Source organism: Tympanuchus pallidicinctus, unplaced genomic scaffold (genome assembly GCF_026119805.1).
Source record: "Tympanuchus pallidicinctus isolate F22 unplaced genomic scaffold, pur_lepc_1.0 scaffold2, whole genome shotgun sequence".
NCBI classification, from domain to species: Eukaryota; Metazoa; Chordata; class Aves; order Galliformes; family Phasianidae; genus Tympanuchus; species Tympanuchus pallidicinctus.
Window position 1 is genome coordinate 36,517,728 of NW_026294721.1, and position 14,256 is coordinate 36,531,983.

General features: G+C 38.5%; 1 protein-coding gene across 6 annotated transcripts in view; it reads left to right on the forward strand.

Annotated features, from left to right (window-relative positions):
* The window catches only part of BBS12 (Bardet-Biedl syndrome 12), a 91,629-nt gene that overhangs the window by 14,171 nt on the left and 63,202 nt on the right, over positions 1 to 14,256 (forward strand). For 5 of the 6 annotated variants that reach the window (XR_008206678.1, XR_008206679.1, XR_008206681.1 and 2 more), the window contains exons 2-3: positions 8,289 to 8,451; positions 14,064 to 14,200. The exons of the other annotated variant lie outside the window; for it this stretch is intronic. The gene's annotated coding sequence lies outside the window, so the exon portion shown is untranslated. The remainder of the gene's footprint in view (positions 1 to 8,288; positions 8,452 to 14,063; positions 14,201 to 14,256) is intronic. 6 annotated transcript variants of the gene reach the window in all.

Here is a 14,256-nt window from a genome sequence, read left to right on the forward strand (position 1 = left end):
AAACCAGTAGAGAGTACTTTCTTGACAAAATGGTACAAGGGACAAGAAACATGCAGACCCAGAACACACTTACTGTTTAAATGCATGCACTATTACGATGGTTTTCTTATGTTAAAATAATATTCAGGCATGACAAATGAAATCCAAATCCATTTTATTAAGTTTATAAACCCTAAAGGAGAGAATGTGCTCTTTTATTACATTGGAATACACTCTTAAGTAACCCCTAGAAAAACTGTGTTCAGTAGGGTTTGGGTAGTAATTGTGTCACCTCGGAAGTTTGCTGGACTTTGACAAGGATGTCTTTAAATTCCTGTGGCTATGGAAGCAGTTTTTGTAGAGACAAGACTGAACAGCACAGTAGCAGAAGGACTGTGATTTCCACAAGAAAAGTTGCACCCTTGAAAGCTACAGAAGGAATTTGATCAAAGCAGGCTACGATATCCAAATACCAAAAAGTCATTTGCTCCATAAGTTCAGTACATCTGTATGTGAGCATTCACGTTTGCAGATCAGTAATAAAAATTTCAGGAAACTGAAACTTTGAACATGTCATTAGAGGTTTCTGAAAGGACCACAGTGATCTGATTAGGCTTTATTCTAGTCTCACTTTATTTTTGTAATCTTGATAGAATATGAGAAATCTATTAACCACAAAGAGTTGAAATTGCACACAGGTTTTGCAACAGTCTAGACTTATTCTGAATGATTTCTCTCTTCAATAGCTAAATACAAAAGTCAATAGACTGTATTGTGGAAGGCAAAGATAAATTTTAGTGCGGAGTTCTCACTTGCTTTCTGGAATTTCTTATTGACAAATTTGGCAGTGGAATCAAAAGAGATGGAGAAATTTGGTTGGGTATTGGTCTTCCCACATTATTCAAATTACTGTACTTTTTACTTTCCATATCTTGCTGAGGGAAAGATTGACAGTGATTTGTTGGTGTCAAATGCATCATAGCAACTTCAGTCATATATTCCATAACCAAATACTTGAGAGAGTAAGCATTGTGCTCTCTCGCCCCGTTCAGACCCAAGTAAGTGTTCTCTTAATACACAGGCTTAATACACACTCTTAACTCACATAAGTGAGTAGGAGCAGGGAGTGCCTTGAACGTGTCATTTTGTCCCTGTTGAGTTTTAAAACTTTTAAGAAAAATGTCTTTTAAATTTGCTGTAAAGTGTTAGTAGTATACAACACTCATTATAGCCTGGCATCCATGAAGCAGAGTGAGGAACAGTGAATGTTTGATCAGTTAAGTTCTGTTTTTAACTACAGAGAGTACGTGTCACTATCAGTATGAAGATGATTAGAGCTTACTAAACTGTAATTACCTTATCATGGTTTTCTCTATGGGATGAGCTGACATCCCGATGGAATGGACCTGACCTTTATATCCAGATGTTAGGGTGATGCTTCCTGAAAGGTGACATTGCAGCAGATGTAAACCTGAGACAGGAGAGTAGAGTGGGGGAAAAACAGTAAGCTGATATTGTAAATATACCTTTCACCTGTACAAAAATGGTAAAGCAGAAGGCTGTGATCTGATGCAAAATATTAATTAATACTGAATATAGAAGTAGGATGCACTTCTTTCAGACACTTCAGGATTTCACATAGATTAATTACACAGGTACAGAGTGCTTGAAACGGGTACCATATTTGTCTGTTCATTGCCTTTGTTTAAGTCTGAGACTGTAGGAAAAAAACATGTAATGCTGTCGTTAGACTCTTGGAAGATGTTTGCTATTATTTTAATGACAAATCTCTATAGTACTTTTTGTTTTACATAGTTCTTCGAAAGTTTTTTTTCAATCTTTTCAATGTTATCTCTGTGGAGATTTGAAAAAGAGCTATTGACTTTTATGATTTGTCCTAATACTGCACCTACTTTCTTCCATTTTTGTAAATCTTATGCCAAATTTCTTACTTCAGTAGCTGCCAAAAGCGTTAGAAGTGACTGTCATGTTAGAGCAATTGTGATTCTGCTTCATGTGGACAATGACTTAACAAATGTGACTCAACTTCTCTAGAAAATACTGTGTAACAGAGAGCTGTATGGTCTCCACTGTGTGCTTTTTGAAATGCTGTGACGTGTTTACAAAAGGTCGCAGAATCATAGAATATCCTGAGTACAAAGTGTCCAGATAGAATTGTAGACTATTCTGAGTTGGAAGGGACTCAATCTAATCACGGATCGTGGTAGTTGATTAGTTTGTTTTGCATTTTTTTCCCAAATGAAAAATAGCATTTCTTTGAAAATACCAGTTGAGGCTTCAACCTTTCAAAATTTATGACAAGTCTACTTACTGTCTTCCTTCTTTTTAAACTGAAATTTCAACTGAGCTGCTAGTTTCATTGAGAAAACCTATTATTTTGGTAAATTCAAGTTGATGCCATATGAGATAATAGTAATAGCATTTAAATAGAAATAGCATTTAAAAGAAAATTTGAATCAAATTTCAGGTAGAGATTCCTTGAATCTTTCAGTACTTAAAATTTCATACATTTGCTTGTGAAATAAAACACAGTTGCAGATCTCCCTCCCTCTTGACAGACTGAAAGAGGTGCAGTTGTCTAGCCTGGAGAAGAGAAGGTTCTGAGGTGACCTGATTAGTGGCCTTTTAATACCTAAAGGGGAGTTAATGGAAAGAAGGGCACAGACTCTTCAGCAGGGTCTATGATGATAGAACAAGGGAAAATGGCTTCAGGCTTAAAGAGGGTAAATTTAGATTGGGTGTAATGAAAAAGTCTTTTACAGGAAGGTGGTGAGGCACTGGAACACGTTGCCCAGAGACGTGGTTGACGCCTCATCCCTGAAGACTTTCAAGGCGATGCTGGATAAGGCCCTGGGCAACCAGATTTAGCTGTGTGTCACTTTTCATTGCAGGGGAGTTGGACTGGATGATCTTCAAAGGTCCCTTCTAACTCTAAGGATTCTGTGATTCTATTTAATGACCAATTTCATAAGATTCATTTAGAGTATGGTGTGCAGTATGCAAGTGAGATGTTTTAAGAAGACAGTGGACATAGGTTTGTTTCATCAAAGAGGCTACATTTTCCAAAGATATAATCGACACTTGATTCATAGTAAGCACCATAACATGTAGAGACTAGGTTTTCCCTGCAGCTATGTTCCTGCACTATTTGAAATAATAATTCTTACGATACTCTCCTTCATGTTGCTTATACTTTACAACTTAAGTTATGGTGGCATGTAGGGATCACAGTGAGGACCCTGTGTTCAAGGACTTTTATGAGGTGAGGTGGTTCTTGTGGCTTCACAACCAAATGTGAGGCAAGAAAAAAGTGAATGAGGGAAGGACCAGGGGCTGATTCAAGTAATGAAGGTAGCTCTAGTACACTGAAGGATGTTGTGGTTTGTTTTATTGTTTGGCTGGTTGCTTTTCATTCTTGCTTGAGTTAAACACAAAGAAAACGGTCCAAAATACTGTTTTGTTTAGAATGCTTATTTCAAATACTGTATTGTCTTTCCATGCTAAAAATGGATCTGCAGGTACCTCACAAACCTAATGCGGCAAGTCTGAAGTTGAGATACAGTGCAAGAAGAATAACCAGTGTGACCCCTCGTTTTCTACCTTTTTAATTAAAATGTTTGTCAGAATAAATGCAGAATACCATTTGTGGTTTAGGTCATATTTTCATTATTAACAAAAGTAATTCATATATAGAACACAGGGGTTTCCCCTGTAGTGTATGGTATATCCCTGCTTGTGGTAATTCAGGGTTTTTCCTCTCGTGCCTATTCAGTTAGGCATGTAGTCTAACACTTCTCCTAGATGACTATACAGTAATTTCTTCCTTTCTGTCCAATCCTGACAGGTTTTTGTAGGATTGCCTGGTGAGGTGAAATGTGATTTTAAGCAGGGATGTGGTTTAGAAACTCCCATGTTGTCATTCTCGCAATTAGATTGCCTTCCCTGTTACCTGGGGAAGTTGTTGAGCCCTTCTTCAATTTTCCTCATGAATAAATGAAAATGAAATTTCACCACTACATTTTGTGAGAACTTTATGCCTCCTTCTGAATAATCCAGTCCTAATTCTGTTCTCATAGGAACAAAGAAGTACTTTGCATTAGCATTTTGCTTCATTCTGATGTGTAACCTTATAACTACCATAGAAATATATCTTAATTTTGACTCTGATTCTCTCCCCCCTCTTCCCCCCCCCCTGGAATTGGTGATAAAATAACGCACTTGGGCTTTAACGGTAGTAGTAAGTAGTTATGAAAAAAATCTACTGCTACAGATGAAGTTTCCTTTTGTTCCCAAGGAAATCTTAGTACTTCATTACCTTTACCCCCTGGTTTGCAAACCACGTCTAGAATGTGGTTGATTATCCTGTTTGTACCTTACAGCTTGCAGTGAAGGTAGAGAAAAGAAGGTGGGGTTTTTTAGCCTGCCTACCAAACCTCTTCCACAGCAACACTGTCTTGAGTGTGAGATTGTTGTTTGTCTACTGGGAATGCTTGCTTGATTTTACATGTATGGAGAATAACACTGTGCTGGGAGTGCTGTAAGTTTCTCTCATGCTGAGTTTGCCCATAAATGTGCCTTTTCAACCATCTGTATGTATTTATCTTCAGCTCCTTGGCAGGCTTTCTCAGACTGACATAGCAGTAGCTCATACAGATGCTATTGGCTAGAAAGGCATTACAGTCACCTTCCCAGCCTAGGTCTTCTGTTAATTACATTACTTGTAGTGTGCTTGCTATTACAATGATTTTCCTTAACCCTGACTTTTTTTCCCATGTAAATTCTTATCAGTGGCTTCTGTGTTACTTGTGTGCTGATAAGTAGTTCACTAGCTCACTAATAGCTATTGAATTTACTCTGTTTTTCTTGATTTGTTGTGTGGGAGATTCTGTGTAGTTGTAGATTAGGAAAAGGGGAGAAAAAAAAACAACAATCCACGAGTCAGATCCTAGTCCTAGCAAGGAAACTTGTAAATCTTCCTTGCAAGTAGGTGGCTGGGTTGTCTTTGGTTCTGTTTTTTTTACTTCAAATCCTGTGATTTACTGAGAGTTGGAACTAGGGAGTGTGTAATTGACTGCTAGCATCTATTGTACGTGTGGGTACTGCCTAGGAAAGAAGGGGAAAATCCCTTTGTTAAATTTGTCTTTGAGACTTAATTTTTCAGTTACTGCTTGAACAATAACATAGTCTGAAATCTGTGAAAGTCTTTATGTTCAGATTCCACATTCAGAGAAACTGGAAGAATGTTTTATGAGCTATGTTATGTTTTACAATTTTTCTCAGCAGTTTTATTACTGTGCCTCCAAATACCTTAGCGTGTGACCAAACAAAAATGATAGAAGATTCTATTTAAATGCCTAAGAGAAAAACCAAGAGTGAAACCAAATTCTGGGGGAGACAAATTTCCAGTGTTAAACAGGAAGCTTAAATGCTCAACACAAATGTTAGCAAAAGCATCTTTAATATTATTAAATGTGTAGACGTGTTAAATTTTGCGCTCACCTCTATCCAGAGATTATTCTTTTACTTGTGGGGAGCTTAAAATAACAGGCTGTCTAATTTAATATTAAAACTGGAAACTGCAAAAGTGAAAAGAGGTAATTTTTTCTGTGAGGTAACCAATGGATGATGGTGAGGGGAAAAAACCAACTAGCTCACTAATACTGTAGCACTGTGCCTGAAAAAAACTTTTTTAAAGGAAGTGTGTTTATTGTCACATAGTTCAACATTAATATTATATGATCTGCTTATGTTATTCAGGTAGATTTTATAGCTTCTTATTCTTGATATAATAACTTGATATAATATTCTTGAGATAATAACTAAGATTTGAACAGTAGTGTTGATTATCAATCATAGTGCATTTTACAAAGAAGATTAGGTGGTGCTTTTTTCCTGTAGAATTTGAAAGACATAGGTGAAAAGAGCTTCTGAAATGCCAGCAGCAAAATCTGTAATATGCCAGTAGTCTCTGAGGTTGAACATGTTACCATACTGGTCCTGCTGTTTTACCATTTGTATGGAAGCAAGCGTGTTTCTACAAATAGGAAGTTGGGCTTGTCCAGCCTGGAGAAAAGAAGGCTGCGGGGTGACCTCACTGCAGCCTTTCAATACCTAAAGGGAGCCTATAAACAGGAGGGGAATCAACTCTTTACAAGGGTAGAGAACTGCAGGATAAGGGGAAATGGTTTTAAGTTGAGGGAGGGAAGATTTAGGTTGTATGTCAGGGGGAAGTTCTTTACAGAGAGAGTGGTGAGGTGCTGGAACAGGCTGCCCAGAGAGGCTGTGGATGCCCCGTCCGTGGAGGTGTTCAAGGCCAGTTTGGATGGGGCCCTGGGCAGCCTGATCTAGTTTTAAATGGGGAGGTTGGTGGCCCTGCATGTGGCAGGGGGCTGGAGCTTCATGATCCTTGAGGTCCCTTCCAACCCTGGCCATTCTGTGATTCTGTGAAGTTTTTTAAATTCCCTGTTACACAGGGAAATTCCAGTTTTAAACTGGAGTTTAAACTAAGTTTTAAACTGAAGGAAAAGACCAATTAATTTTCATATTAAGTAAGCAACATTGAAACAGCATAGCAGCAGACTATGGGAGTGCAAAAGGATTGGTCACTCTTCCTCAACTCTTTGCTAACACACCTCATTACCCGTCCCAGTCTGCTCTCCTCCACAGCTAGAGCTAGCTCTTGTTATCTTCTCCAACTCCATTAAGTTGGAGTTTAGGAACTTGGAATGGGAAGATTTGGTAATGTAAGTTTCATGGCAATATTTGGGTTTTGTTGCCTCTTGTGCCATTGAATTACTGCTTAACCTAGTGCAGCTAACTTAAACTGCAGGTGTCTTTAATTATACATGAAATAATGATAGCAATTCTTTTCAATATGTCGGTGCTATGAGGAAATCCTAAGTATGTTTCAGTGAACAGTGCTTCTACTTAATTATAACTGAATTTACCCAATATTTCTGTTATATGACACTGATTTTGGCTGCGTAGGACTTTGCTGCTTGTACATTGTTTGGCTTGAAAAGCTGAAGTTCATCTATTATAAAATCTTTGTTGCTGTTGTATAAAGTGTATCTAATTTCTTGGGTCCTGCTGGACAACTGTTTGGTTTGTCTGTGGTGACATACAGTTGATAGGGCAAGCAAGAGTGGATCTGCCACTTCCAAAAATAAGGACAGCGAAAAATATTGTATTATTTCCAGGTTGTGTTCATTTTTCCTTACAACTATTTGAATGAATCATCAGAAGAACTTTTAGGAAGAAACCCTAGAAAAAAATGACATATTTTGTTTTGATATTTTTAGCAATACATTAAAAAAAAAAAAAAAAAAAAAAAAAGTTGAATGCTTTATATTTCAGTTTATAGTATTTAAAACAATGTTTTTAAGTAGCCTATAAGACAAAAACCTTTTAAGCTCCTAAATATTGTAACTTCTTTTTTGTTGTCCTTTTCAGTAGCTCTATCTCCAGAAATGGTTTAGCACCAAGAAAAAGTTATATTCTGCTTTTTTGGAGTCCATTGAGTTGAAAAGCAAGATATTCAAATGCTACTTGTAGCGTTCCTTGAGCTTAATGGAGCTGGAGAAGAGAACATGAGCTAGCTCTAGGTGTGGAGGAGAGCGTACTGGGACGGGTGATGGGGTGTTTAGCAAAGGGTTGAGGAAGAGTGACCAATTTTTTTGCATACACACAAGCAGTGGCTGACACTAAAAACAGTTTGCTCCTTCTGACACAATATATACATGCAAAGGCCCCAGCATTCATTTTAAGTCTACGTGCATCTAGACATTCTCTGCGCATTATTAGAAGCACATGGAAAAGCTCAAGCTTGCTTAGAGCATGATCAAGCTCTCTAGATTTAGGAGAACATCAGTCGCACCATGCAGTGTGCTGAGGAGCATTTCTCTTGCTGCTGTAGCCAAAAGGGATGTGTGGGGCCTCTCATACCGCAGTGCTTTTGAGAATCCTGAATTCTAAGTAGAAGTGAAAGGACTTTCACTTGTATTCAGAAACTAGTCTTATATTTTTTCCATCCAGAAAATGATTGTAAGTTTGTGAAAACAACAAATGAAATGAGTAGGCTTTGACTCAGTGTTTTATAATATTTTATAAGTACAGGTACATTAGTCATATTCTCTGAAGGATTTCTTGTAAAGGATTTGTGCTCTTTGTAAGTTTTTCCTGTGATTAATTTTTTAAATAAAAGTTTGGGGTGTTTTTTTCATTAAGGGAATGGGTACTTTGGAAATTGATAATTATGGAAACTGAAATGATCGCCTCCTGATTTTCAGGGACGTGAGCTGGTAAGAGCACCTTGCAGAAGCTTCTGCAGAGGAAGCCATTTCGGCTGAGGCTTCACTCTGGTGTGGAGCTCAGCAAACCGAAGGAGTTTCATGTGGTACCTGTTCTGGGGCACCACCTGCTGGAGCTTCCTCATCTGTCTGCTGAATATGGGTATGTGTTTTACGCAGAATTTTAATCTCTGTGATCCCTTAGTGGCGTGAAGCACCTGCAGTTCTCATTCAGCTCAGTTCCTTGTGCTTTCAGTAACAGAGGTTTAGCGTGCTCCTGATCTTTTATAATCCTTTTCCACTGGTGATGGTGCTCATAAGAAGAATGCCGTTTAGCAAATGACACTAACTATATAATGAGTAAAATACTGCCAACTTCATGAAGTTATACAATATTATTTTTCCTGTTTATTTAATGTCACTATCCTAGCTCTTTGAGATCACAGAATCACAGGATTTTAGGGGTTGGAAGGGACCACCAGAGATCACTGATTCCAATGCCCATGCTTTCTAATTAGATGCTCTCTAATTATTTAGTATTGCCTGTTGGATGGGCAGTAAAAGAGCATGCCCATGACAAGTGATATATGGCACATTTACATAAATTGTTTAATCACACATCTCTAGGACTAATAGGGGTAGAAGCACATTTATGCTGCACGTATGTGAGCTGTGTGACGTTTCGTAGCTCATGTATGTCTGGATCATTTTTCATACAACATTGAAACAGAACAACAGAAAGGACCACAATTTTAATCATATATTATGATTAAAATAATGACATACATATATTTGGAGCTTCATATTTGTCCAAAGTTCAAAGGAGTTTAAGATGCATTTCAAAGCATAAGTAATCACTCTTTAACTCAAAAACAGGGCATGAGATATCCAATGTCATGTGGCTGCTGATAACTAACTTGATGCAGAGCAGTTTCACTTAAGTGAATTAGCTGTGTTGGTGCTCCATCTTGGTGGAAAATAAGGACATATGTGGAGGCTGGGAAAACACCTTGGGTGCTTTTGATTGTGAAATGGGTTATTGATTGATTGATACTCATATGGAAACTTTTGTAGAGGGAGAAGTTTTAATGAGATTATTATCCATTTTGGTTCTCCTATTGACTTTTCAGCCTACAGTTTCCTTTATTCCATAATGGGATTTACTGTTTGTGCAGTATACCTGTGCTGTTCTTCATCAGACTTTTGTAATTATGCCGCCCACTGGATTTTGCTTAAAGGGTAAATAACGTGCATGCATCAGACTGGGAAATTTGCCAGGGCATTGTCTCAACCCTGAGAGAAAGCTTATGAGAATTAGGTAGAACAAGCTGAAAAATATTTTTCCATCTTACAAAAATGTTTTTTTTCAGTTTTGACCTTTTTTCCCTATGTCACACTGAAATGAAGTTGCAAGCTTTCAACAATTTTAATTTAAAGAAAAGAAAGAGAATTATCCATGTCTTTCAACAGCCTGTTAAGTAAGTACCTCCTCTGGGATGTTGGTGGGGCATGTCCAAATGCAGAAGTCAAATCAAGCAGAGTGGGGATGGGACCCAGCTCCAGCATTCACTTTTCCTGTCAAATGCTCACACCAGAAACCTGTAGTCTGCTCTGGTGCACATTGTCTTGTTTTTTTTCACAGAAGTTCAATTCTGGACCTGGGAAATGGTTATTGTTGAAAGATTTGTCAAATCGTTTCAGTGAAAGTTGAAATGTTTCAGTTTCAGTAGATTTATTATCCTCCAGTGGAAAAACATTTCACTAAAAAATTCCCAGCCTGTTCTACTTCTGAGTTTGCCCTGTAAAAATGTTTTTGAGGAAAGTCTTACTGTAGTGAAGAACATTCATGCTGAAGGAGGACAAGATTGTGCTCCTTGAGCTGAGTGGGCTTATCGTATCTTGATGCATGATTCTTGTTCACTTCCTCTGGTTGCCTGTGCCATCATGTTGCTTCATGAATTTGTGCAGTGCACCTGTCTGGGTCAGAGAACTGATACAGATCAAATGTAACTTGTCTCTTCAGGTAAGCTCCCCCTCAAAAATGCAACTGTTTGAGGATTGCTAGTGGGAGCAGAACTGGGATTGGGTTAAGCCAGCCCAGTTCCAGTGAAACACGGGTGAAAAAGGAGTCTGAAGCAATCAATAAGCACCCGGTAGTTTTAATGCCATAAAAAGTAGTTTCTACCACATTGCATTGGTACTTGGTACTTATTTAGCTGTTGGTAGTGCCATGGTGTAAATCTGATAATGGAAAGGATCAGTGATAATAATATTCCCCCAAATACTCAGTTGTTTCGCCAGAAGGGCCAAGACTGTTTTTAACCTGACTCACTTCAGGTTTGACGAACAGATATGAAGATACACTTGCCAGCTAAGGTGAAGGATTGGGATTGAGTGAAAAGAGAGAAGAGTGGATGGTGGTAGGGAAAAAAAGAATTTCTGATGCTGAACTTTGTATATGGGGCATTTGTCGGGGGGTGTGGGGTTGGGGGAGGGTAGAACATAGCAGCTGTCTAAAAGAGCATGTGAGAAGAAATGAGAATTCAAGTAAATATATGGAGTAAGCAAGTCCATAGGGAATGATAAGGAAAGGCTGCCTGTTCCTCACCTGGAGGGCAGCCATGCTGTGCCATGGAAAGGCGCACCCTGGATTGGTTTGGTGCCACCATGGAGCTATGCTGAGCATTGAGCCCTCCACCACTTCCTGCCCTATTGCTCCTTTTGTCATCCGTGCTATGTGCTGACTGGACTGGCTGTGCTTCCTTGACAAAATATGGTACTTTCACCTTCTATAAAAAGCAAAGTGCAGTGGGAACTGGACATAAATGACCTGTTGTATGGTAGGGCAAGATTTACCAATACTTTGACTTTCCTTGTGTTAATCCAAAATAGTTGTGGATGTCATGCACCATTAAACTGGCTTCATCTAAAGGAGAGAAGGAGGATAGATGAAAGAGAGGTTGAAAGTGTTAAGGGGGAGAGTATAAATAGGGTTGGGAAAGAGATTAATGTAGGAAGAGGGAACAGAGTAATATTTGAATAATAAATAATATTTGAACTGAAAAACTGTCTCTGGACAAAGAGAACACAACAAGGAGACAGCAACAGACTGTCTTAAAACTTCACTGTGCTTTTTGCAGGTAAGACAGATGTTTCTGAGTTGACTGGATTTACTTGTGTTTTTATATACTCCACTTACTAAGCAGTGCTGGAAAGAGTGGTAATGAATACAGTACGGAGCAAAACTTTGTAGAAAAGTCCTGCTTACTGCCTTGCAAATATTGTATATTCTACCTGAATTTTAAAAATGGCCTTGGCATTAACCTTGTCTGACTATGAAGTGTCATCCTTTTGGGAAAAGCATTCATAAATACTATGTGAATCATTAGGAAGAATGTAGATACTCTGTGTCATGCTTGTACTTGTCTGACAAAGGTGATTAGAATGAATCCATTAGCTTCATTTTGCTTTACTGTGTGCCTCCCATGGAGCTTATATGTAGTTTTGGCAAAACTGTCATGACTTTGTGCCTGACTTACTTACCTGTTTATAAAGAAAGGGATAATAATAGTAATGATTAGATGAGGTGTTTATGAACTCCTCAAGCAGAATGCTAGTATGCTTTAGAAACGCCTGATGCATAAACTAAGATTTACTAATTTATTCTAATAATCTTCCTTATCCTTATTTTTTACCTATTGCAGTTAATACTATCAGTGCAGACATTATCCTCTTAATCTAAAATAACCATCTTCAGGACTGATTTGATCTGTTCCACTGAACTAAGGCCATTGCAGCTAAATGTTGGATTTACATTCAAAGAGGTAATTGTATCCTAAATTATCTTCTTTTGTATTGAAAAAGCCAACTTTATAATTTTTGATCCTTAATTATTTCTCAGGAATGAGAACGCTATTGCTTGATCCAGTAAATCTTTCTGAACATTAATTCCCTACATTTAGGGATTAGAGAGATTTATTTCTTTAAAAAATTGAGGTGGGGAGTTCTGTGTTCTGTTTTCAGTTGCCTGGTGCCCTCTTGTGCTATGATCTGGTCTTTACACTGGTCTGTTTACTTACATAAAAAGTCAGTGCCACCCAATTTGATGAAATGCTAGATGTGCTAACCTCATATATTATTGTGTGCTTCACTCCTTGCTGGTACTGACCTCTGTTCAGCTTGTCGTAGTATAAAACACCTTCATTCTTGCTTTCTCTCTCAGTCTTCTTTGCTGTGAGGGTGTTGGAGCACTGAAACATACTGCCCCGAGAGGTTGTGGAATCCCCCTCCCTGAAAGTGTTCAAAAGCCACCTGGATGCTTTCCTGTGTAACCTACCATAGGGAACCTGCTTTAGCTGGGAGGTTGAACTCAATGACCTCCAGAGGTCCCTTCCAACCCCTGCAATTCTGTGATCCTATATTTGGTTTAAGGTTTTAAGTAAGGATGGAAGGGGTCGTACAAGAATTTGAGAAAACATCATTAAAATTAATACTAAGTCTTATTTTAAATGTAACAGGACCAAGAATGCTGTAAAATAATGTAAAATAATGATATATATATAATTAAAAAAAAATAAGACTGATAAACAAGACTATCAAAACCAAGCTAGCTAATTACTTGTGTACAAGAAGTGAAAAGGTTCTGTATGGAATAAAGTAAGAATGTTGGTAACTTTTCTCATGAAGAAATTGTTGAAAAGTCCTTTGGAACTGAAGAGGTTAAGAAAGTGTTTTGGAGGCAAAGTTTAAAACAAACAGTAGCAGACTGCTGGCAGTGTTCACCCAGGAGTTCTAAAATATTTGAATTGCTGACTAGCAGGTATAACCTCTCTCTTGAAGATGCCATGCTATGTGAGGGTTGAACAGTGATAAATAAGAAGCCAGTGTTCTAAAGAGGTTCCACAGAGAATCTAGGAAACTGGGAAAACACATAGATGTTATGAGGAAAAAAAAAAAAAGAATTAGTGGATGCCTGAGTAAATGTAATCTGCTCAAGAACAGTAACTTTGGTCTTTGAAAAGAAGAACTGTGCCTTAGAAAAAACATAAAAAAATATTTCATGGAATTAACATCTACCTGAGGAAATGGTCACAAGTTGTACCAGAGGAAGTTTAGGTTGGACATAAGGAAGGACTTTCTCTCTCAGAGAGTGGTCAGGCACTGGAATGGCTGCCCAGGGTGGTGGTGGAGTCACCGTCCTTGGCAGTGTTCAAGAGATGCCTGGATGAGGAGCTGCAAGATATGGTTCAGTGGCTTGTGGTAGCAATGGTAATGGGAGGGTGGTTGGACTAGATGATCTTGTAGGTCCTTTCCAACCTTACGATTCTATGATCTATATGCATAAAAATATTTTGTCTGCTATAATCACTTGAATTTCTAAAAGTAACAAAGTCTGTCTCTGAAGGGCACCAATCTATGCATTGATCAGCTTGAAAGGATGATCACTGAATGGCATGCTAATGACAATAATGAATAGGCACCAGTGTACTCTTTGCAGGGCAATGTGTCAGGTGTAAGGGTCTCTGCAGGACTTGGAGAGTCCTGCGGAGACGACAACTCTGCAGAAACATGGGAGAAACAAGGCTTTTGTGTGAACTGTTCATTGCACATCCTTCTCTAGAGATCTTAGCAGAGTCTTAGTGCAGTCCTGATCAAAAGAAGTCCAAAAGTTGTCTTCTGGTAGCTGACCAGGTCATGCACTGCAATCACAAGATGTTGAAGCAGTGTTAGAGTGTGGGTCAAAGCTGATTAATGACCCATATTTTCTCTCCAAAGGGAAAATTAGCGTTGACATCCTGTCTGCCTCCTTGACTACTCAGAAGTCCTGGTTCCCACTTCATCACATAACAGCTGAAGAGAAGTCATTGGTACCATAGTAGGGCCATCTCCTGCTGGATGGCAGAAATCTCTGGGTAGGTGCAATGCTCTGCCTATCATCTCCAGCTGCCACTGCACACCTTTTACTGGC